Source organism: Rhipicephalus microplus, chromosome 1, assembly GCF_043290135.1.
Source record: "Rhipicephalus microplus isolate Deutch F79 chromosome 1, USDA_Rmic, whole genome shotgun sequence".
In the NCBI taxonomy this organism is placed as follows: Eukaryota; Metazoa; Arthropoda; class Arachnida; order Ixodida; family Ixodidae; genus Rhipicephalus; species Rhipicephalus microplus.
In genome coordinates this window covers 193,047,994-193,072,055 of record NC_134700.1, presented here as the reverse complement: position 1 = coordinate 193,072,055, position 24,062 = coordinate 193,047,994, and the positions used below count along the sequence as shown (strand labels likewise).

General features: G+C 44.1%; 1 long non-coding RNA gene across 1 annotated transcript in view; it reads right to left on the bottom strand.

Moving 5' to 3' along the window:
* Positions 1-15,407, bottom strand: part of LOC142769133 (uncharacterized) — a 40,407-nt gene extending 25,000 nt beyond the window's left edge. The window contains exon 1 of the long non-coding RNA XR_012885677.1: positions 15,002-15,407. This is a non-coding gene — a long non-coding RNA (uncharacterized LOC142769133). The remainder of the gene's footprint in view (positions 1-15,001) is intronic.
* Between the last annotated feature and the right edge of the window lie 8,655 nt (positions 15,408-24,062).

The window sequence follows — 24,062 nt, the reverse complement described above, 5'->3', positions numbered from 1 at the left end:
AGGTTCACGCGTACCAAGTTTAGTATTACAGGACAAGAATGGACGTCAAAGGTAAATGATACGCCCAAGCATAATAAACATCACATGCGTGTCATGTAAAACATGACTACATGATACGCTCATAGTTTTCTCTCAGCTGTTTCGGTAGCTCCCCATATACGAAACTTGTTATTACGTGTTCTGAATGGACGACGAAGGTATGTGGCTGGTACAAACATGACAATAGTGACATGCTTGTCATGTAGGAAGATGACAACAAACCACGCTCATGATGCGCTCGCGGACGTTTCACTAGCTTCACTTATACCGAATTTAGTAATATATGATTCGAATGGACGACAAAGGTGAATGCCACGTGCAAACTTGATAATCAAGACATGCATGTTAATAAAACTTCACTACATGCAACGCTCATAGCGCGCTCATGGCCGTTTCGGTAGCTTCACATATTCAAAGTTTGGTATCGTGTGCTCTGAATAGACGACGAAGGTAAATAACATGTCTGAACACTTTAATAAGGAGATGGAAGTCATGTATGGCATAATTTGCGTTCGCCTTGTAACGTTGTTCTTATTTCAAAGTGACAATAAACCTTCTTCATTCGTACTTCGCATGTCATCGATTTCCACTACACGTGGGATCTGCCATTTGTTTTTTAAATGGTAACTACTCTGGCTATAATATAGTCATGGGGTAGGCAGGCATTGTTTAGAGTATTCAGGACGTCCACAGGTGATAACCTAAATAAAATTTTAATCGTAAGCACTGATGTAGTATCAGGGCCAAGAGCTGATGAGCATGAATTTCTAATCACGTTTGCGCTTCAGACAATGTAAATTTTTCGTCAGTCTTTATGGTATATGTTTGCCAGTGTATTGGAAAATTCGAAGGAAATGTATTTACTACACAACTAGCAATTTTCTATAAAAAGTTTTGTTTCATTTTTTCTGATGATAACGAATTACAATCAGAGTTTGCAGGGCATGGCGGGATTCGGCGATATCTAATATATAAAAAAAAACACTTTTTAAATGCGAAGCATTTCTTAGTGAACTTCGGCGACTTTGAGCGTATCTATCTATCTATCTAGCCGCCTACGACTTTTAGCTCTCCTGGGCGTTTCGATAATGGTATCGATACCAAACTTGATATTGCATAACATTACTGCACGAAGAACATATTTGAGTAGTCATAACATGACAATCATGACATGTATGTCATAATTTACATTTCATGATCCTGCAGCTCTTGCGGTGGTTTCGTTCACATGGCACGTTTCAAAACTGGTATGGTATGACATGATTGCATGGCGAACACAAGCGACAGACCATAACATGAAAATTATGAAATGCGTGTCATGTAACAACATAGTGATGCCACGCTCATGATGCCCTCATGATGCGCTCGCCACGCTCATGATGCGCTTGCGGCCGTTTCGCTGGCGTCACATATACAAAATTTGGTATTACAGTAGATGAATGCTTGACGAAGGTATGTGAATGGTGCAGACATGATAATCATTAAATGCGTGTCATGTAACAAGATGACTGCATGCCGCACTCATGATGCGCTGGCGTCCGTTTCGCTAGCTTCCCTTATACCAAATGTAGTATTACGAGGCGTGAACGGATCACGACAATATCGTACTGGTGCAGACATGATAAACATGAGATCCGTGTCGTGTAACATGACTACATGCTACGCTCATGATACGCTCGCGGCCGCTTCGGTAGCTTGACATGTACCAAACTCGGTGTTACGTGACGTGAACGCATGACAGAGGTAAATGACACATCCAAACATGATAATCACGACATGCGTGTCATGTAACAACACTACATGCCACACTGATGATGTGCTCACGGCCGTTTCGCTAGCTTCACATATGCCAAAATTGGTATTATATCGTCACGCCAATGGATGACGAAGGTATGTGATTGGTGAAAACATGATAATCATGAGATGCGTGTCATGTGAGAACATGACTACATGCTTTAGTCAAAGCCCCATTACATTTTGACGTGACGTGGTGGGCATGCTCGCCGGCGTTCATTTCGTTGCATCACGCCAGCGTTGCCACGCCAGGCGCCGGTCCTGCCATATACTCGCAGGTGCCCGCCGCACTACGTTGCTTTGACGCATGCGCTATTCAGGACATCCGGCGTCCCTCTGTCACGAAAATAGGGAGACGCAGTGTTGTCTGGATCACGCATTAGCGCGAAATGCAGCATGTCGCATTTCGCGCCGGTTGCCGTTGGGCCGTGCTGACGGACGCTGGTGGCGCCTGACGTGAGAATATAAAGTGCTCGCGTTTTGCTAACGTAGCATCGGTGTGCGAGCGTGCGCGCGCGTCAACGCTACATTGGGGTATATTGGGGCCCTTCATGATGCGCTCGCGGCCGTTTCGCTAGCTCCACATATAATAAATTTGGTATCAGGTGCCTTGAATAGATGACGAAGGTAAACGACACATACAAACATGATAATCATGACACGAAAGTCATGTATCATTTACGTCCACCTCGTAACGTTGTGCTGATTTTATAGTGACATATCAACATTTCACTATCGTGCTTCGCATATCATTCATTCTCACTGTACCTGAGATCTGCCATTTTTTTATTTTTAGGTTTGAGGGACGTCGAAATGTTTTTTGTTATGTTCGTCTTTACCTTGAGCCACCGTGCATTTATATGTACCTACCAAAAATTTGTATTCTGCCCGATTTCGGTAGGACTGATTACGAATTATCTTCTTTCAAGCTACTCGCCGTCTTATATGATTTCGAGAGCAATCAGAATTCCACCACGGGCTATAAGGCACCCTCTTAGCAGACTCAATGGTAAGTTCTGCTTTATTGAAAGTTTCTTTAATTACTGCACTTAGTTTCATAGCTTTAGTTACATTGTTGTATTCAGTGAAAGAAGATAAAATTGATTTTAGGCCATTTTTAAACTTAAAATAGCTTATAAAGGTTTGAGCTTTGGAACATGTCGGAATAATAGGTAAGCGATTTCAAGCATTACAGCTAAGTGGTCACCCTTCGTGGCGCCATCGAGCGCAGTCCAGGAGGTTCTAGAAATAACCAAGCTTACAAAATTCAAGTGTAAGGCAGAACGGGATTGGTCTCGGATAAATGCGGGAAGTACTAGCATTGAGGCACGCTCAAATATTGTCTATAGACTAGTCCCACTTACGTCCACATTAATCAGTCCTAAAACACCAAATTGTGTGGTGAGAAGAAAAATCTCGGTGTGAACTATTTTCCTTGCACCATAACTTAACAGCTACGTCTAAAGATCACGTGCCTTGTACGCCCACCGAAAAGTAGGCAATAACTAGAAAACAAAGCAGGCATCTTGGCAAGGATTTGTCTCACGCTTTTGTTTTGTTTATTTGCAGCCTGGAATTTGTGGCACATACCCACTCTGGGGGAAAGGCCAATAAAACATAGCATCCAATGGAAGGTAACTGCCCTTATGCTTGCAAAGAAAAGATAAGATGTAAAAGAAAGAAGACATTATAAAAAGAAACAAAGAATCAGAGAGTCAGAAAAGAAAAAAAAGAAAATATTTAGTAATATAATAACTATATCATAATTTTGGGAGCAGACCAGAGAGATAAGTTTGCCAAACCCGATTAAGCTGGGATGTATGTCTCATACTTATTCGCCTTTATTCTCACGCAGCAGAGATACTTCATTTTTCTCCTATGACGTGGAAGTGGCCCACAATGGACTAGAGCACGTTCTTCGAGACCATAATAATATTTATCAACCAATTCATGACTACCAGCACCCCAACCACAGCAGTAACAACAACAACAATAGTAATATAACAATTATTATATACGATTTTAATATTGATAGTGATAATAATATTAAGAATGTAATACCAACAAAGGCAACCATAACAATGTGTGCCAAATTGGAAGAGGACGCAAAGGAAGACAAGGACGAAGAAGCGAACGGGTGGAGGACTCGTTATCAGTTTGTAATGCACTTTCTACGGCAGTAAATTCAGAGCTGATGAATACGTTTCGGCATTTAGTACCGAATAACGTAAAAAAACTGCATTTGCTATGGGTACCAGGCCACCGCGGAATATATTTGAACGAAATGGCGGACTCTTTAGCAGCAGTATCCCTGGGTGGGCCCACCATCCCAGTTTTGCCAGATACGGCGTACGTAACCGCGCTAAGGTTCCGAAATGCTTGCCTGCAATGGGGAAAAGGTAATTTGGATAAATTTAAAGATTTCGAGCATTTGAGCTATTGCTGGAATAAACAGTGGTGTGTATCTCGCCAGTTAGAGGTCACTTATACCAGATTGCGCTGTGCAGTTCCACAACTAAATTATTACCTTAATAAAGCTCAGCTCAAGGCGTCACCGCTATGCATTTGGTGCAACGAAATTGAAACAATTGAACATTTCTTTTTATTTTGTCATCGTTATTCTTATCAGAGAAAAAGATTTTTAGTAGCCCCATTACAAAAGCTAGGAATACAAGTAAATTTACCAGTAATTTTATCACTTGGCGGAACTTCATTTGGTCACTGCCACAGGGATGTATGCTCCGCTGTGTTTGATTACATCAACGCAACTAAAAGATTACCATGCTAGTCAACCACTACCTTTTCAGATCTTTAGTTTATAATTCGTAGTTATGTCTTTCAAAAACAAAAGATGGTTTGACCACTTGCTCAGCACACATTTTTTTGTTTTTTTTTGGTAGTATTATTTTAAGCTACTTTTTCAGATTGGCTCCATTTTCAGTTTAGTTTCATTTAAGTATCCTGCCGCCCGGTTCTTGGCCCATCCCCCTTTGTGGGTAAGCGCCATCCATCAAAGGTCATCAGCATCAGCATCAGCATCAGCATCAGCTCGTCCAACGGCTGAGTCACTCACTGCCAGCTCTGTTTTTGAACCCGCTCTTTTTACCCTGTACGCTGGTTTCCTCACCCAACTCGTCTCATCCTTAGCGCTCCTCAACAGAGGACCACAAACAACTCCAAGCATGAATACGTCAAACAGCGGCATTGGCACCCCGGAGGAATTTCACACGGCCGAGGCGGACCCCCAGGAAGGGACCATGATGACCATGAACATGCAGTCGATGTACTCCACGGAACAGCGGAATACCTCGTTACACGACCGCACCGCCATGGACAGTGACGCGGCCAAGGGTATACAACCTGGGGCCATAGTGACAGCGACGGTGGTCCGGACTGCACTTTTTGGCGTCTCGATCTACCAGTCCAAGGTGCTCAGGTTAGTTGGCCGAATAATTACATTGCTCCCAAGTCACTTATCTACCGGGGCACGTTTCCGTTTTGGTTCCTACATAAATAAATACCCGCGGCGTGAAATGCCAGCTGGGACTAGAATTGGGCTAGAATACACGATTAGAATGTCTAGCGACTTTGGCAAACTGGTTGAAAATTTGGAAAGAATAAACAGAAGTTTCTTTTTCCGCTGTTTTTGTAGACAAATTCTTTGAAGCCGTATTCATTATTCGCTCCCCTCAAAACTATCTTAAAGAATACCTCCCAAAAATATATGTTTAAAAAATTTTTCCTATATTAGCTTCACCCTTAACTTTTCCCAGAGTCCAGGCTGTGGCTAATGAAAAGATGGAAACCTTAGATGGATCATTAAAGGCGAAGATTGACCGTCTGCGTCAGCGGTGTCGACAAAAGTGGTGCGATAACTTATCGAGGGATGACGTCACCACATGGCATCATCATGACGTCACGGACGGCCAAATCTTGTGACATGTGACTCCACGTTATTGACGCTGTGAAGCCGTTTTATGATAGCGTTGTTTCGTCAACGTTCGCCGATCGCGGAGACATAGCAAAGCGGAAAGCTTACACGGCCTTTCGAAGAGTTCTGAAAGCTTGCAATGCTTCCCATACGTAGTATTTTGCACTGCCGACAGTACAAAGCCACTTCAGGTGCAGAAATCTTTTGAAGAGTGATGGACGAGAAGGAGCATCAACACTTCGACTGAGAAGTAAAAGAAAATGGTTTTAGCCTCCGAGTTGTCTTCAAATAGTTGAGGTAACTTGTGAGGTTTCATTGTTTTTGTTTTTATATGCGAAGCAACTTAGGGTCGATCTCAATGCGGTGTGTGGCATCACCACCTTTAATGCGCATGCGTGTCCGCTACCCTTTTCTCTCCTCTCCCGCTCTCTCGCCTCGCAACGTCAACGCAGGAAGCGTCTGCTAGAAAATGTCTTGATGAAAAAAAAAAGGACTTTTCGCACTGCACAACTGTTCACTGGCCACCCATTTATATATGCATTGGATCTTGACCTCCAAGGTAGTGCCGGCGGGAATTTTATTCTGTGCATTGTTCGAACATTAAACATTCGCAAGGTGTGCGTTTACTAAAAGTGGTCTGCAGGTCTCTGTGAGCGATCGAAGTCGTTTCTCTCCCATTACCCATTAGCAGCGATTGGCATGTTCCAGTAGGTAATACCGACACATCACTGTGTGCTTTTTTTGTGCGTGTGTGTATGTGTGGCATGCGTGGTTACCATTTACTGAATGGAACTTTATATTACGTCGTAAATATTTGCGTTTGTGTGTCACTTCAAGCATATAATTGTGGTTGATTACTGGCAAGATGAAGCGTGTGTCAAACTCTCACGGATTCACCGTATCGAAGGGCACTTAAATCACTCGGAAGTGTTCTAAATGTGTGGCGCCTAAAACAGGTTTTTCAACTAATTACTAGAAGCTTGTAAGCTGCACACAAGTATAGTCTGATGGCCATTCTCATGATATCATTGCATTTAAATGGCAGTGTCTGCAACACATCGAACACCACGAAAAATTACAGATGGCGTGTGCTCTTCTCACAGGTGTCCATAGTTCTAGAGCGTTTAACGCGAAAGAACGGGGTTGATTACTCAAAGTTGGTTTGGGTATGTTGACTGCTGCATATTTTTTTTATGCTCGCGTGCGGGTGGAAAGGATGAACGAGGGGGGGGGGGGAGCTTTATTTACTGAGAACATAGTGTAAGAATGTTCGTCTACTTGTTTTGGTATAACAACACGTGGTAGAAGTACGGCTGCGTCAAAATTTCTTTCGGAGGTCTCATTAGCGCCATTTTTCATCTCATGGAGGCGCACAGATACGGCCACTGCATCAAAAATTGGCGTCGTATCTGCGTGCCTCCAGGCAAAGGTCGTCAAAAGATTATAGTCTTCTGTCTGGAGAGGAGCAATATAACGCTTATTTGACATTCTGCGCCATAAAATGGGTGAGTAGGTGCAGCGTGACGTATGGACGCCATCTGGAAGTAATTTCAAGAAACAAAGTTTTTTTATATTTTTTCTGGAACGCGGAGCCAATGGTTGGTGGCAGTACCATGTCGTTTTCTCAGTTTTTGTGAAAAGCTGAAAACACCAGCATTTTCGTTCATAACATCGCATTGTCAGCACAGCGTAATAAGCACTGTGTTCTTCGGAATGAGAATTACTTATCTATGCATGTTTGGCAGCAGCAAGCAGGGGACCGGGTTAACTGGTAGAGCATGGAAGAGGCCTTTGTCCTGCAGTGGATGCAGTCAGGATGATGATGATGATGATGATGATGATGATGATGATGATGATCTATGCGTTTTAGAAGTAAAAAACAGACTGCATCATAGTTACGTATTGATGTACACCTAAATATGCACCTTACTTGAGTTTTGATTGACAATGTTCACATGTATTCACGCAGCAAGCAGATCAAGATGTTTGTTGAGGAGGTAGGTGCCTTGCCTGAATCGTGCGACTAACAGATAAAGAGAAAGACAGATAGACAAAACTTTTGTGTTGAAGAAAAACTATCATTTTAAAAGGGTAACGCAGATAAATTCGCGAAGAAATATAGGAAGGCCTTCCCATTAAGCAAGAAAAACGAAACGTGTACATCGGCGTACCGGCAATCTAGCTCAGCGATGGTGAATTGAGTACTTAGTGCCCGATGCTTGAAACTTCCCGTTACTGTCCCGTAATTTTTGTTTTGTTGTATATGTTTCTGCAAAAAAGAAAAAAAGAAGGGAATTCTGTAAGCTCCACTGTGGTTGTCTAGTGGTTAAGGTACTCGGCTGCTGACCCGCAGGTCGCGGGATAAATCCCGGCTGCAGCAGCTCCATTGTCGATGAAGGTGACAACGCTGTAAGCCCATGTGCTCAGATGTGAGTTGGTGTTAAAGAAGCCCAGGCGGTTGAAATTTCCGGAGCCGTCCACTACGACGTCTTTCATTATCATATGGTGGCGTCGGGACATTAAGCCCCACATATTATAGAATTAACTAATTATTTGATTTGTTAATATTTGTTTAGTTATTTTGGTTGTAGCGTTTCACGACTATTTTTAAAACTTGCACATACACATTTTATAATGTGTTTACTGTTGGCCCTCCAAACAAGATTTCAACGTACTGACACTAAAACTTTAGAAAGCCGTTTTCAGTAGATGGTGCATGATATAGTGCTATTAAGTCGGTTTATGGACAGCCTATGGCAATCCCATAGCAGCGGGTGTATAGGGCTCTAAAGCGTTAACAATTTACTCTAAAGAGAGCATGTCTTCAAGAAAAAAAAAATCTACTGATAAGTGTGTGCGCACCTTGAAATGTAATCATGGTATATTTTTAGAAGCTAGTTTTGCTTTTTACTGTACTTTTAAGTCACTCCACGGTGAGCCTCTCGTCATGTGCTCGCGCAAGATATGAAGTTTATACGGCTGCTACACCCCGTGGCTCCATCGGTGACGCATAAGTGGTTATTTTTGAAGTTTGAGTGCCTCGCGTTATTATAGCTAGGCAGCAGGAATCGGCAGGATTAGTATTGTAGCCTTACGCCAAACCAGTGTATTTATAGGTAGCTTCACCATGGGTATACTCCCTTTAATATAGAAATGAAATGCCTGATCACTGCTCAATTTCACACTTGTTCAGAGCCGTCTACATAGAGAAGTTTGTAGGGCAGATTAAACTTGCTTTTGAAAATGGTGTCAGTACTGCTTTCTAGAAAGTCAGGCTCACGCCACAGTTTTTTTTTTTTTTGGATACCGGTTTCACAACCTCGTGGCCGTTTTCCTCTTCATTGAGTACCTAAATGCATGACATGACTGCACTGAGTTGTGCTTTGTTGGGTCAGAGTTATGGCACAAAAAATATCCGTTCTGGGTTCATGTTTGTATATCCTAGTCTCTCTTCTATGTGGTGTGATTCTGCGGTAAAAGACCAATTGCTCCCTATCACAAAATCTGATTTTTTAACGTGAAGTTTACGTCCGTGAGTTGTGCTTGAAAATGTTCTGAAGGACTGTGTCTGCTGATGAATTATGTGAAAAACAGCAATTTATGCTAACCAATTAAGTCAACTAATGCAGTTTTGTGCATTAAAAAACCTAGCATGGCATAAAAACAAACGTAAGGTGTATGTATAATTTCACTAGTATGACAAATTGACGTGAGCGATCCTGCTTCCAAGATGAGACCACTTGCGTAAGATAGGAGCGTCCTATAATTGATATTGTAGAAGCAAGGAGTCTTCGTTGTAGAAAAAAAAATGGCAGTATATCTATGGACTGAATGATGGAGAGTTGGGCGAAGCATTCATCCGTCCATTCGTTCTTGCTTCCGTCCGTCCATGCGTCTGTCTGTGTAACCGTTCGTCCATTTATTCAACACTCCAAGTACCACCATCTTGCATCTTTTCATCATATATTCCTCATATAGAAGCACTGCCAACCAGCGGACATTCCAAGGACTAAACGAGAGGTGGCACACGCACACTTTCTTAAGGCTTGCGCTTTGGGTCTACTTCCCACCTTTAACCACCTCGAGTTCATGGTATATACTAGTTCACTGTATTCATGGAACTGCTGCCCAACGCTCGCTAAACCTTTCTAAACCGAAGGAGGTTACGCCCAGCGAGTATAACGTAGCAACCTTTTCCTGTCAGATAGTGCTCAAAGATATGCCAATGGCTGCTAATGCGAAATGAGAGACAGGAGAATTTGGCTTTTGCTTTCTTACGGCTTGCGCTTCGTATCTACTTCTCCCCTTTAACCACCTCGAGTTCATGGTATATACTAGTTCATTGTATTCATGGCACTGTAGCTGAACGCTCGCAAAACCTTTCTAAAACTAAGGAGGTTACACCCAGCGAGTATAACCTAGCAACCCTTTCTTGTCAGATAGTGCTCAATGTACATGCCAATGGCTGCTAATGGGGATTGCAGTGTGCACGTTAACTAAAAGCCGAATGCTCCTGTCTCTCATTCCCCATTAGCAGCCATTGGCATGTACATTGAGCCCTATTTTTTATTTTTCAACAGCGCAAAGAAGAAGTGTCCCACCAGCACCACCTTGGAGGTCAAAATGTAACAATTGTTACACACTAAGACACTACGAAGGATGAACGAATGCGGTTATAAAGTGGTTGGCCCCTAAAATGCAAAATGGGCAACTTTATGCTTAGTTAGAACGTGTCTGTTGCTGCCCATTCCAACTCACTTTACCGCATGAGGCAAGCTCCTAACTACAAGTTCAAGTCTCATCCTCGTTTTCTTTTTCTAATATTTAACATCTATACTTTCGAAACGGCAGTTTTTTCATGACGATAGTTATAGCGCAAGAACAAAACGACGACACAGAGGCAAGAAGGACACGAAAGACACGAGCCCTCGTTTCTTTCGTGTCCTTCTTGCCTCTGTGTCGTCGTTTTGTTCTCGCGCTTTAACTATCGTCATGCCATACCAACTAGCCCAAGCTGCCACACTTCTAAGGCAGTTTTTTGTTTGTGTACCACATGACTTCATTTTGAGACCACCATTAGGCGCCTGAGATGAGACTTGTGTGCAAGACGAACACCGGAACGTCTGAGCATATGCCGTTTTATGTGGTCATTATATTCAAAACAACATCTGATTTGAGTACTGTAATATTCACTATATCAAGCCCACCATCGCCACACCTTTGCTTGCTTCCGTCGTCACAATAGTAGAATTTATCTGAATTTTTTCGCGTCAACTTTCGGCTTTGCAGGCAGTGCGCGTCCTTCTTAGCCCTGTTCCTCCTCTTTCTCCTCCTGTGGCTGCTCATATACGTGGCGACCTCGAAGTCGGGAAAGAAGACGTCTATCACCGCCACCACCGAGACGTCGATCCCCGACTTCGACACCACCAAAGCCACGACCAAGGGCACGCCAGCCAACGATACCGTGCTGCTGGATGGCTTTGAGGCGCTGTCTCTGTTAAGTGAGATGACGGTGCCCAACCATGTGCTAGATATAGACTCGTTCCCAGAATGACCAACGCACTTGCGCACCAAGCCATGTCGACGAAAGCCTGGTGTGGTCGCTTGTGCGGTCATGAGCTAAGGACGAGTTAGTGTTTATTATGATACAATTTTTTTATGACGGCCACTAAACAATCGGCAAGCAACCCTGTGTCGTAACGTTCACTTCATGAGATGTAACGCTGTTACACTTCATGAGATGTAACGCGTTACTTCATGAGATGTAACGCGTTAGACTAACATCAGAACTACCACTCAAACGGCAGCTCTCAGCCAATACTAGTGACCTAAAGTAGGTGGATTGTCTAAAACGCCGCAGACCATATTCGAAAACTTGTCTTCTGGTTGACCCAAAGCGAGCACGTGACAGGGGCTTCAGCGAGACCCCCAAGTTCTGAGGACCAGTGAGAAAACGCACCTCTACTTATTTGTTTATGGTATAGCTAGCCCTAACGAAAGGGTCGTGGCAGTGTGCTATTGACAACGGTACAACGCAAAACAATGCTGCGATAAAATGGCTTGAAAAAGAGATGATTTGTAAGCAATAATTATTGAACAAATTAATATAGCTAATGTGAATACTTCATGACCCAACTAATCCAGCAATCAATTTATTGAGAAATCTCGAAAATAGCCATCATTTCTAGGTACACGAAGGTCCCCTGCAGCCATTCACACAGAATAGGAACGAAAATTATAATCGCAGTGTGAGCGATATATTTAAGACAGCAGTGGATGTTCAACTGATTGATAATGGGGGTTTAACGTCCCAAAACCAACATATAATAATGAGAGACGACGTAGTTGAGGGCTCCAGAAATTTTGACCATCTGGGCTTTTATAAAGCGCACCCAAATCTGAGCACACAGGCACAGCATTTTCGCCTCCATCTAAATTGCAGGCGCCGCTCCCGGGTTTTGATCCGGCGACCTGCGGATGAGCAGCGGAGTACTTTAGCCACTAGACCACACTGGATAGTCGAGATAGTAGATCATCGCAATTCATAAACAAATATACAATGCCGACGCGCCGTGGTTATCGTGGTCGTGACTGGTTATGTGCGCCGTGTAGTTAAACTAATTCCTCCTGCATACCCCATGGAGAGCACGTAAGAGGTAGTATAGCTGTTAATATTGATTTTACTAGCATTACACGCAAGCATCACAGAGATGTAGGAGACTTTTTGAATCCATAGACAGGGTTGTCAAACTACTCTCAGCCAACTAACTGCACTGACGCAATTTATTCCGGGATAGGACAAAGCATTGGGCGCACTGTTCGTACAAATTTTAAGCTAACGGTACCACTTGAAAAAAATTCTATATCTCATAAACTTGTCATTTCTCAAGGATTGGCGCCATAATTGCAACACGTACGTCATGAAGGTCATGATTTACATTTCATGGTCCAGCAGCTGTTGCGGTGGTTTCGTTCACATGGCATGTTGCGAAACTGGTATGGTATGACATGATTGCATGCCGAGCACAAGCGACCGACCCTTACGTGAAAATCATGACATGCGTGTCATGTAACAACAAGACTACATGCCACGCTCATGATGCCCTCTCGGCCATTTCGCTAGCGTCACATATACCAAATTTAGCATTACGGTACGTGAATCGATGACAAAGGTGCCTGAAAGGCACAAACATGATAATCATGAGGTGCGTGTCATGCAACAACAAGACTACATGCCACGCTGGCGGCCGTTTCGCTAGCTTATACGAAATTCGGTAGTACGGGAAATGAATGAATAAGACCGGTGCAAGCATGATAAACTTGAGATGTGTCCAATATAAACACATGACTACATGCTACGGTCATTATGCGCTCCCGACTGTTTTGCTAGCTTCGCATATGCCAAATTTGGTTCGTGACGTCAATGGATGGCGAAGGTATGTGACTGGTGCAAACATGATAGTCATGAGATGCGTGTAATGTGATAACATGACTACATGCCATAGTCTAGGCGCCAATACACTTCGACTTGACCCTGCGCGAGGCGTTCGTTTCGTCGCGTCACGCCGGCGTTGCCACGCCAGGCGTCGGTCCCGCCATATTCTGGTAGGCGCGTGCTGCGTTGTATTGACGCATGCACGTTTCAGCGCGTCCGGCGTCCCTCCGTCTCGAAAAGATGCAGACGCAGTGCTGTCTGGGTAACGCATTGGCGCCAAATGCAGAATGTCTCATATCGCACCGGCTGCCGTTGCGCCGCGCCGACGGGCGCTGGTCGCAACGGTCGCGATTAGCGTCAGATTATAGAGTGCTCGCGTTTTGCTAACGTAGCTTCGCTCTGTCCAGCGTGCGCGCACGTCAACGTTACTTTGTAGTATACTGGGCCCTAAATGATGCACTCGAGGCTGTTTCGCTAGCTCCACTTATACCAAATAAGGTATTACGTGACGTCAATGTATAACGAAGCTATATAACTGATGCAAACATGATAATCATGAGACGCGTGTCATGTGAGAACATGACAGCATACCGCTCTCAAAGCGTGCTCGTGGCTGTTTTGCTAGCTGAGCATATACTAAATTTGGTATCACGCACCTCGTCGCGATGGTCTAGTGGCTAAGGTACGCGGCTACTGGCCTGCAGGTCGCGGGATTGAATCCCGGCTGCGGCGGCTGCATTTCCAATGGAGGCAGAAGTGCTTTAGCCATGTGTGCTCAGATTTGGGTGCACTTTAAAGAACCCCAGATGGTAGAAATTTCAGGAACACTTCACTACCACGTCTCTCATAATCATATGGTGGTTTTGGGACGTTAAACCCCACATATGAATCAATCAATTGGTATCACGTGACGTGAATAGATGACGAAAGTAAACGACACATCCAAACATGCTAATCATGACATGAAAGTTGTGTACAACATAATTTATTTCCACCTCGTAACGTTGAGGTGATTTCAACTGGCATATCAATCTTCCTCATTTGTACTTCGCATATCATGGATTCCCATCGTTCGTGGGATCTGCCATTTTTTAAACAAAATATTTCAAAGGTACTGGCAAAACTAGCTCAATTATATTATCTAAAACAAATGCTCGAAGTAGCGGCGAGAAACACTATGTAGTGCATGAAAAATGCACGACATGACGCGCCAGCCCTCTTTTTTTTTTCTAAATGTGATCGAAGTTGTTACAATGATTTCAAAAAACTTTTCTCCCAAGTTTATACAACGCATGCGCAGATACAAAAAAAAAACGCCGAGCAAGCTATACATGAGCCCGCAGTGCTATGAGGAAATAGCAAGATGTTTACAGACCTTCCAAGAAAAATGCCTCTTCTGAGAACATATCGCCATGCTCGTTTATTGCTTCATTGTGATGTGATTTGAGTGTGAACAGAGGAACCTAAAACACCCCTTTTGCTCCACTTTGAAGTTTCTTTAGTAGAGCGTATTTGTTTCTGCTTCATGACGCCATCGTTTTGCAGCCAAGCCAAAGGCGTCTCGGCAAACACACCTGTCAAAAACGCTCAATCTGCGCAGTTTCTAGCACTGTCTCGGCACGATACTACCACACTTTATCCTGGGGCTGAGCACCAGTGAGATTCACCAAAATGTGTCAAACGTCAAGGCTTCCGCAGACAAATAACAAACGAACATCACGTAAATTAATAGAATAACCGAACGTGCCAAATGTGGTGCTTTTAAAACAACGCAAAAGCAAGTATTATAGGCACACACATACCTTTTTATCACGAAGACAATGTCATACGAATGGACACCCCGTGAACGGCAGGCTCTCATTTCACTTTTCGCTGGTCCTTTCGCAACGAAAGCACTCGAATCTTCGGTAAATTGTCGATACCCATGACAGCGGCCCCCAAAGTGCTGCCACTGTGCGAGAGCTTGCAGATGTACACTACGCCAACATTCAATGAACGTAGCACATCACATCACGCTGCACTTCAAGGCTGCTGCAAAAACGGTCACTTTTGAGCAGTCACCCATAGAAACGTATGCACTTTAGATAGTCTTTGTCAGGCTTAGCAATCAGGCTGTCTCGAAAGGCGGTAGCATCATAAGCATGTCTACTCGGCAGGAAGAAAGTGTCAAAACTGAGTGACGTCACAAGCCATTCCCGCCGTAGTGAGCATTCCTGAATTATTTTTCGAAGTGGCAGTGACTAAAGCTGCACATGGCAAGATCACATGGCGAAGTAAGTTACGTCAAGGCACGTCATGACCTTGAACGTGCGTGATCAAACGCCATCACTCTTTCTAGCTGCGATTCATGTGTTTCATTGTTCTCACCGTGTAATCTTAGTACGTTACTTAGAGCGGGGTGCTGTCAAGTGGTGAAACCACGTGGTAAGAAGAGCATCTGTTCTAAAGACTGGTGAAGACTTTTGTCGGCTGTTAGCCAATCGTGTGCTTTATGTTCTTCGACGTCAAACGTATTCTAAGGAGGTCACAATTTTTCCTAAACGTTTTTAAACAGCGAGAGGGTCTGTAGCATCAGGAACGTTTGTGGCTACATAGGTACATGTGTTGCCTTACGGATGAAATGCTTCATACTTCAGTAATAATAAAAATGATTTATTATGGCATGGTACAGAATTACCTACTCTAGTCGCAATAGGCATGCATTCTCGGAAGGTACGGGCAATGTTACGAACCCCGAAGTTGTTTTCCTTGCGGTTTGGTGAAGTCCAAGTTGAAGAGAAGCAGTTTTAATTTAGTGTAAGGCGACTGAAACGAGGCCAGAGAACCCAACAATGCGAACTTCAAGCGTCTTTCAAATTTTTTCTACCTACTTGTCGCTTGATTAAAAGATGAAAACGCAGGTTAATTTCTTTTTATGGAGTAATTCTAATTCGGTCGCTTGCAAGCGAACGTATTTAGAGATGCAGCCAAACCCCGAAGTGTAACCACAGCGAGCATGGAGGTCTTAGGAGATGAGATTGTGTAAGCGTGTCCTGACGTAATTGCCTCGTCAATACACCATCAAAGGTAATCTATCACCAGGTTACGGCCCTCCAACAGTAGCGATCATGTTGCTGTAAGTTCACCGTGGGACACAGATTAACTGCACTTGTCCACAAAGAGAGAGACGTGATTAAATTAAACGGTGAATATGTTAGCCTGGCTATTCCCTTAGCACGTTAATTTAGGCGATGACTGATGATCATCTCTATCTCGTCTCTATCGAAACACGTGAGCATTGCTTGGCTCATTGTGCAACGTCGCTGTCTACACAGAACCTTGGCAGAAAAGCAGAGCATAAGGTACGCCATCTTCAACAGCCTGTACATCTTTGTTCGAAAATTGAACCTACGGGAACGGAGCACTTAAACACCATATATTGGAAGGTGAATAGCCCCGCCGCGGTGGTCCAGTGGCTAAGGTGCATCTGCTGTGGCGGCTGCACCTTCGATGAAGGCGAAAATTCTGTAGACGCGTGTGCTCAGATTTTACTGCACGTTAAAGGACCCCAGGTGGTCGAAATTTTTGGAGCCCTCCACTAGAGTGTCTCTGATAATCATTAGGTGCTTTTGGGACGTTAAACCTTGCATATCAATCAATCGATCAGTAGAAGATGAATGAATTCATGGTGTGCAAGTCACTAACATTGTAGAGATAGCAGCTGCGGAGCGAGCACAGTTGTCCATAGTGAAGCGGCAGTAAACTAAAATCCACGTTCAGGCCTAGGGATGGTTTATTAAACTTTACTGTGACACTAACCATTTCGAGACTTCCGAAAATCACCGTGCCGGGATTGTCGGTCATTGTTTGTATCGTAGCTTTCCGATATTGCCACGCTGTGGCGCCACAGGCACGTTTCTCCTGGTTTCTCCAATGTGGCTGAAGCGTTCAGAGTAGATGTCGCATATCCAGCGACGATTGTGGGCTTCCCACGAGCCCGCAAGCTTGCAACCGAAGTATTGGAGCGACAAAATGATCACACTCTTTGTGAAAACAATCTATTGTTCCTTCAATGTACTCGGATTTTTCGATTGCTTTTTTAAATTGCTTTTCGCATTGCGCAGCATGGACATGTGCATGTATGGTCTGGCGCATACTTATCGTACCACCTACATACCACTTACGTCTGGTTTTCCTACGTCAAACCTTTGAGCACCACCAAGAACACTGGTTTTCACAGTGCCCCGACCCGTGACATTCAACCATGTAGCCGTCCTCTTCACAGACAGTGACACCATTTATGTGATTGTTGACACAATGGTTCTGAACCATGTGCTCTACACCAACGAATTTACAGGAAGAATGCGTTTGCAGACACGACGCGACATATTCAACTGAACCAACTTCATCGGCTGCAACAGGTAAGTGTGAGTGTGACGGGAATTGAAAATGCAAGGCCTTCGTCATGCCATGCATATTTTTATGCATCTTAGCGTCCTTACTGCCACTATATGACAAAAGCTCGTCTATGTGTCAATTTTTGTACGAATATGCGTGTTAAGGCACGCATAAAAGACTACCTCGCTAATGCCCCAAGCATTATTGATGCTTAAGTGTACCCTTATTATTTAATCCCAGGAGCCCGCATCAGGCTGGAAACAAGCACAATACATTGAACCTCAATGAAGTTTCCTCCATCCATTTATCCCTACGTCTATCTATGGATACATGGAGGGATGAAATAACTTCACTAATGTCCGCTAGGCCACTTTGGTAATGTCCGCTAGGCCACCACACAGCGGGCCGCCCCCACGTCGGTACCAAAAGATCAACCCTTTCAGCTACTTCGCAGGCCAGTTGAAATGCTGACAAGGGTTCCTTTATTGCATAAGTGTGCATTATATATTGGCTTTTAGGCGCTTGCTCCTTTTGCTGGGGTGTTGTTTCTCGACGTTGCGCTGGTGAGTAGGCTAGTGCTCAATGGTCCCACTAAAAACGCAGCTGAGCGCAGGCCGCCACCGCTCAGGCGACGCTGTTAAGTTTGGCCTGGAAATTCGTCTGGGCAAACGCCATTGTGCGTAAACGGGTCTACTGGGGAGATTCTCAATCCCTTCGGTGCCCAGCCTGACAGACACTGTCGAAGATTGGAGCAATTATCCAGACCATGCGGCAAGCAAAGGCGAGTTCCCGTTTTTCAAATGCGGACCCTTTTGTCTTCTCTTCGAGCGGAAGCGGTGACTGGTGCCCTCGGCGACTCATCGGGCGACGGGGAAGCTGGCGTGACCGGCGCCAGAGTTGACAGGAGAGTGGCGCTCCTTTTGATCCTCAATCAAGTAGACGACCGGCCGGCTGCCTGTGCCCGCCAGGCATTGTCCCTGCTAGCCGGAGGAGGAGACGTCGTGTCGCCGCGACGCCACGACGAAAGAGGACAACAGAGCCGGCGTCTTCTTGGAAGAGACCGCGGCGGCCACCGCAATTCACCCCACTAATTAGGTGAGCTGTGCGGCAGACCCTTTGATGTACGCTGTCAGGATCGTGAGAACTCTCGACCAGCGGCACACACACGACGAGGAAGAGCCCTGCTGGCGCCACCTTGCAGTGCAGTGTTCACGTGGACCGTGCATGCTCGTCCCCCTCACCTGGGTGTGTGCGATTGGTGTTCCACTCAGAGAGAAAAAGCCCGACAGGGCTTAAAACGACGCCGCAGAGTGCTGGACGTGGCTATGAACTATGTAACGTTCAACCGCCACGCTCGTGGTTTGTGAAACCACTAACCTGTCTTTTCTGTAAATATGTGTAAATAGTGCCATAAACCTGTTTTGTTTTTCGTATCCTCCTGCATTCCTCCTTCCGAGTCATAACAACTGGTGGCAGCGGTGGGATGCCATCAGCAACATTTTCCTTCAGCATCTTACAACGCTCGCTCCACTCTCAGCGCGTGCTCTAGTTTTGTAAAAGACCACTAGGTGGCCGCGGTTATATATTGTGCTCACTCTCGGTGTGCTTGCTTTCTCTTTTCCCATACATCACTCAGTGTGCGTTGATATCACCACCCACTGAGAACACCGCAGAAGCGAAGGTGGCGGCGCGGAGGGCTCGCAATTAGGCTGCAGCGTGGGCTCACCATCAGGACCCTTCTAGAACTTTCCACTGCATCCTGTATTTCAAGATCCTCTGACTTTGCACTTTACGGATCACAAACCCATTATACCAAAAGGAAAACGTTCCTCCGAGCTTATGGGATCTGTAAATAGGCTTTCATGGGCTTTTCAACAAAATGTACATGATGCATCACTATGTAAACATCTGTATATAGTAAATGTTGATACTTAAATAATAAACACTGTGTATATAACGTGTAGATACAATCATACGACGACAACCATCGCGTCACAATTTTTTTATCATGATGATTTACCATATGTACAGCCATGACCACGTCTATGTAGAGCACTCGAACAGCCGGTTTTTGCTCTGCGGACCGAAACCTTGAGGTAGTTTTAGGCTCTAAAGTCGTGTATCAGGAGCATGCACGGTCTAGTTGTCAGGCTGACAAAATCAGAGCCTGATACTGCTTTAAGGGTTCGCTCCACAGAGCGAGAACCGGCTGTTCATGGGCTTTACGCAGGCGTGGCCGCGCCTGTACATAGGATTCACGGTTTACCGGATTTAACCTGTGGAGCAAGCTCCTTCATCATCATTCACTTCGTGGATATGTGGGAACTTTTTCCAGCTTATTTTGTGGTTTGACTAATTAAGGTTGCTGACATCTGAAATGCACTGCTCTACACATTGTATGTTTCATAATTCGCATGATGGGCACATATAAGCAAACTTCACGCATATTTATTTGAAAGCCAGTGGCTACACTGTATATGCATGCAGGGAAAGTAACATGGAAGTGTTTCGTCAATTCACGTACCCCTGAGGAAAAATTGTTTGTGTGTGCACATTCACGGGAGTGTTTGGGTGCTTGGATGCGTCCACATCGGTATGCCTGTGTCGGAGTGCCTGCTTATATCTACGTGCGGACGTTTAACATGACAGTGCGCACGACTGTATGCGTTCATGAATGCTTACGTACGGGCGTGCTCGCGTATGCGTGGATACAGGCACACAGGCTGATGATTAGGCTCTGGTGTGCATGTGTGTGCGCACGTGGGCATTTGTTTACGTTGCATGTGTGTGCGACATACTTTTGTGTTTTATGATTGCCTATATGTACTTTCCGGATTGAGATTATTAATACTGTGTTGAGTGTACACAGTCGTGAACGTATATGTTATACTTATAAAGCTCAAACAAGATTGTGTGTTTCAGCAGTACTGTCTTACCTTTTGCTTCCGTGGCTTCACATACTCTTATGAAATGTTTATTCCGAGCTCCTTGGCAACTTTGGGATAGGGATTCATGTTTTTTTACTGTTAATATTACAGCACAAGAAGGGTTTAACGTAATGACATAACATGGTGCCGTTGACCGTCGGTGCATCGAAGGCTGACTTCGTGGATCGGCCTTCACGATATCGGTTGAAGCATAAACAGTGGCGACTTCATTCCACCAGCAAATTATGCGGCCATCCTATTAATTTAGAAGCCTAAGTTGTGCTATGAGCTCAAAGAAAATAAAGGGAAAAAAGCCCCGGCGTCCGGTGGGGTTCCGAACAAGAATGGTATATCGACAGTTCCACAACCAAGTGATGACACCTTCGAATGACAAAAGAGGGGGCCTACTTCAGATGTAGTGCGAAATCATGTCAAGTGCATCAAAACGAACATTGAGATTGAAGAGGGGAGGGTACTTGGGTGGACAGTACAATCGATCTAGAACACAAGTTTAACGAAAGTCTTATGAGAAGACACGTTTCTCGTGTGCTGTAATCAGTTTTAGCTAAAAGAACAATAAATGTTTTTTTGAGTGTGCACCATTTCAGGTATCTTGGTTGTCGTGTGTTGTCCTATGGCGTCGTCGTACGTAGTAGTAGCTTGGAGCAACGTGCGCTAAACAACAAATAGCATAGCCAGGCTTCTTTCTCTTGTTCTCCGAGAGCTTTAGACTAAAGATGATAAATAGTACGGAGCATTTTATGGGCCCGGGCAGTCCTATCTTGTCGCATGCTTTCGTGGTTTGGCATAGCGCAGGCAAAAGGAAGAGTAAAAATTTTTAAAAAAATGGTAAAATATGAAGCAAGTCAGAAATGAAAAAAAAACATAGACAGAGATAAGAAAAAAATTTGACGAAAAATAAATGATAAAAAGCTAGAAAGAAACTTATAGAGGTGAAGTGAGAAGAAAAACAGAAAGAAGCGCAAAAAAAATGATAAAGAGGGGAAAAGAAAGAGACATCCAAAGAAAAACAAGGAAGGGTGCCCAGATCAGCGCTTCCTCAGCCTTGACACGCCATCTGCAAAGCCGCTTTAATTTTAGTACATGAGCCTGTAGGTTTGTTGTAATTCTGTATTTCAATTTTGAAAAAGAGAGTATATTTTTCTACACGTTTTCGTGTTCCTTGCACGAGTGAAAATATGAATTCCATATGAAAGCGCAGGTACGTTAATACAAGAATGGGAATTTCCGCGTTGCGCACGGATAGTACATCTGGAAAAAGTGGTGATTTTATAGATAGCGCTGAACATTTATTATTAAAGGGCTTTTTAAAACGGCCCTAACTCTGTATTTCAAGCAGGACAGTCCTATTGCTATGTGAAGCATTTTGCATGCGTCTTAGACAACACTTTCTCGTGCAGTCGAAAATAAAAAGCGATATTTATCCTCCTTTGCTTTTGATTCGTGAAATAAATAGAGCTGTAGTACGTTGATTACTATACCACAATTCTCACCAGCTGTTGTGATCCAGCAGCATATAGATTTCACTAAATGAACGAATAAAAATTGGCCCCGTATCTGCACGGTAATCGGCAAATGTCGTCGAAAGACGATAGCCTTGTGTGTGGAGAGAATGAACAAAACATTTATTTGATGTTGTGCGCAATAAAATTGGTGAATCGTATTCTGAAGGCGCTACGGTAGAATGCCTTGAGCATGCAGCGGAGTTGAACGAGCGTATAAAGTCACGCCACACGTAAGATATGAGCCCCATCTGGCAGTTTTCTTGGAAAACAAAGCGCGTGGCTCTGAGACGCGTTTGCGCCCGTCTCAGTGGTGATAAGGTGTAGAACGCAAGGCGACGGGTAGGTGCCACCACCATCTAGCCTTAGCAAAGCGTTGAAACACTCGCCTTTTCAAGCAAGCGTTGCATGGTCAGCGCAGCGTGATGAGCACTACGGTGCTTAAATGTACTTATGTACGCCTTTTCTAGTAAAAGACGCCCATGCAGAATATATACGTGTTGTTATGGTACCCCATATATGTGCAATAATTGCTTCTTAATTGACAATTGCACAAGTATGAACGCTAATGCTTGAGCAACATTGGTGGGCGCTGCGGATGGGGTCGGTCATTTCAAGTACCCAGTGCCGTTAAGAGTAGACATACAGACAAACGTACAGACAGACAGACAGACCGAAATTTTTGCGTCGAAGGTCCTCAAGAAAGGCTATCGTCTTTCAAACACGACATTGCGAAGATGTCACCCTGATGCCTAGTGTAGTACTTACGATGCTTACTCCACCTCACATGGTATTCACATCTTCGAACTGTTGAAACGTATGTCACCGGGCTCATGAAGAGAAAACAGGACGGACGACGACAATTCTATTTAGATCATCTTGTAGAAACATTAGTTGTAGTATTCCTGCTAATATTAGAAATGAAGCTAGTGTGAACTTGTGATCAATTACCGAATAATAGCGCCACTAGGTCAATGCATCGAATATATATATGAACCCAACGAAGGAGATTGAATTCGAACATATTAATAATAAAATAAGAGATGTAAAGTGATCATCACATTAGTCGTGACAATGTACCGTGAACGAGTGTGTCTTCTTTTTACTAATAAATTACAAATGAATGTGTTATAGCGTTTTGAAGTGTTTTAGAAGATTCTAAAGTGCCCGCAGCATTGAAAACCATTTATTCTAGATTAAGCAAGCCTTTTTCGGGATATTCTTAGATGTGTCCGTTCTTACACATATATTAGACCACACAAGTCTTTCAATAACATTACTTGCCATGTCGAGGATTCCCAGTTTACGTTTGCGGAGTATCTTTGCATGCGGTCTATAACCCGCAAGAGAAACAGGTATTCTAATGCTTACGTTTTGCCTCGTTATAACAGGACATTAAAGTATAGACATAACTAGCAGAGCAGATAACATATGTACAATAGGACATACAGACGCCATCGTGTACTACAAGCGTTTTTGTACACTTTCCCAACGGCGTCAAAGCACAGAAAATTAAAAAATGCCTTCGAATCAGCATGTTGCACTGCATATGTCGTCAAAAAACGATAGGCTTGTGTCTGGAGAGATTGAACAAAACGTTTATTTTATGTTCTGTGCAAGAAAAGTGGTGAACGAAATTCTGGAGGTGCTGCGTTACTGCCTAGAGCGTGTGGCGGAAGCGAAATAGTGCATCGAGGCGCGTTAGACACGAGCGCCAACTGGCAGTTCAAAAACGAAGGAAGGTGTGCACGCCCGCGGAGAAAGATGCGCGCTCGTCTCGGAGGTGATAAGGTGTAGAACGCAAAGCGACGGGCAGGTGCCACCACCGTGTCGTCTTAGCAAAGCGTTGGAAGCACTTACCTTTTCGAACATCGTGTTGCACTGTCAGCGCAGCGTGATAAACACTACAGTCCTTGAAATTACTTCGGTGTGCCTTCTCTAGTATAAACGCGCACATACAAAACATCAACGTATTGTTATGGTGCCTCAGATATGCGCAATAATTGCTTTTTAGTTGACAATCGCACAAGTATGAA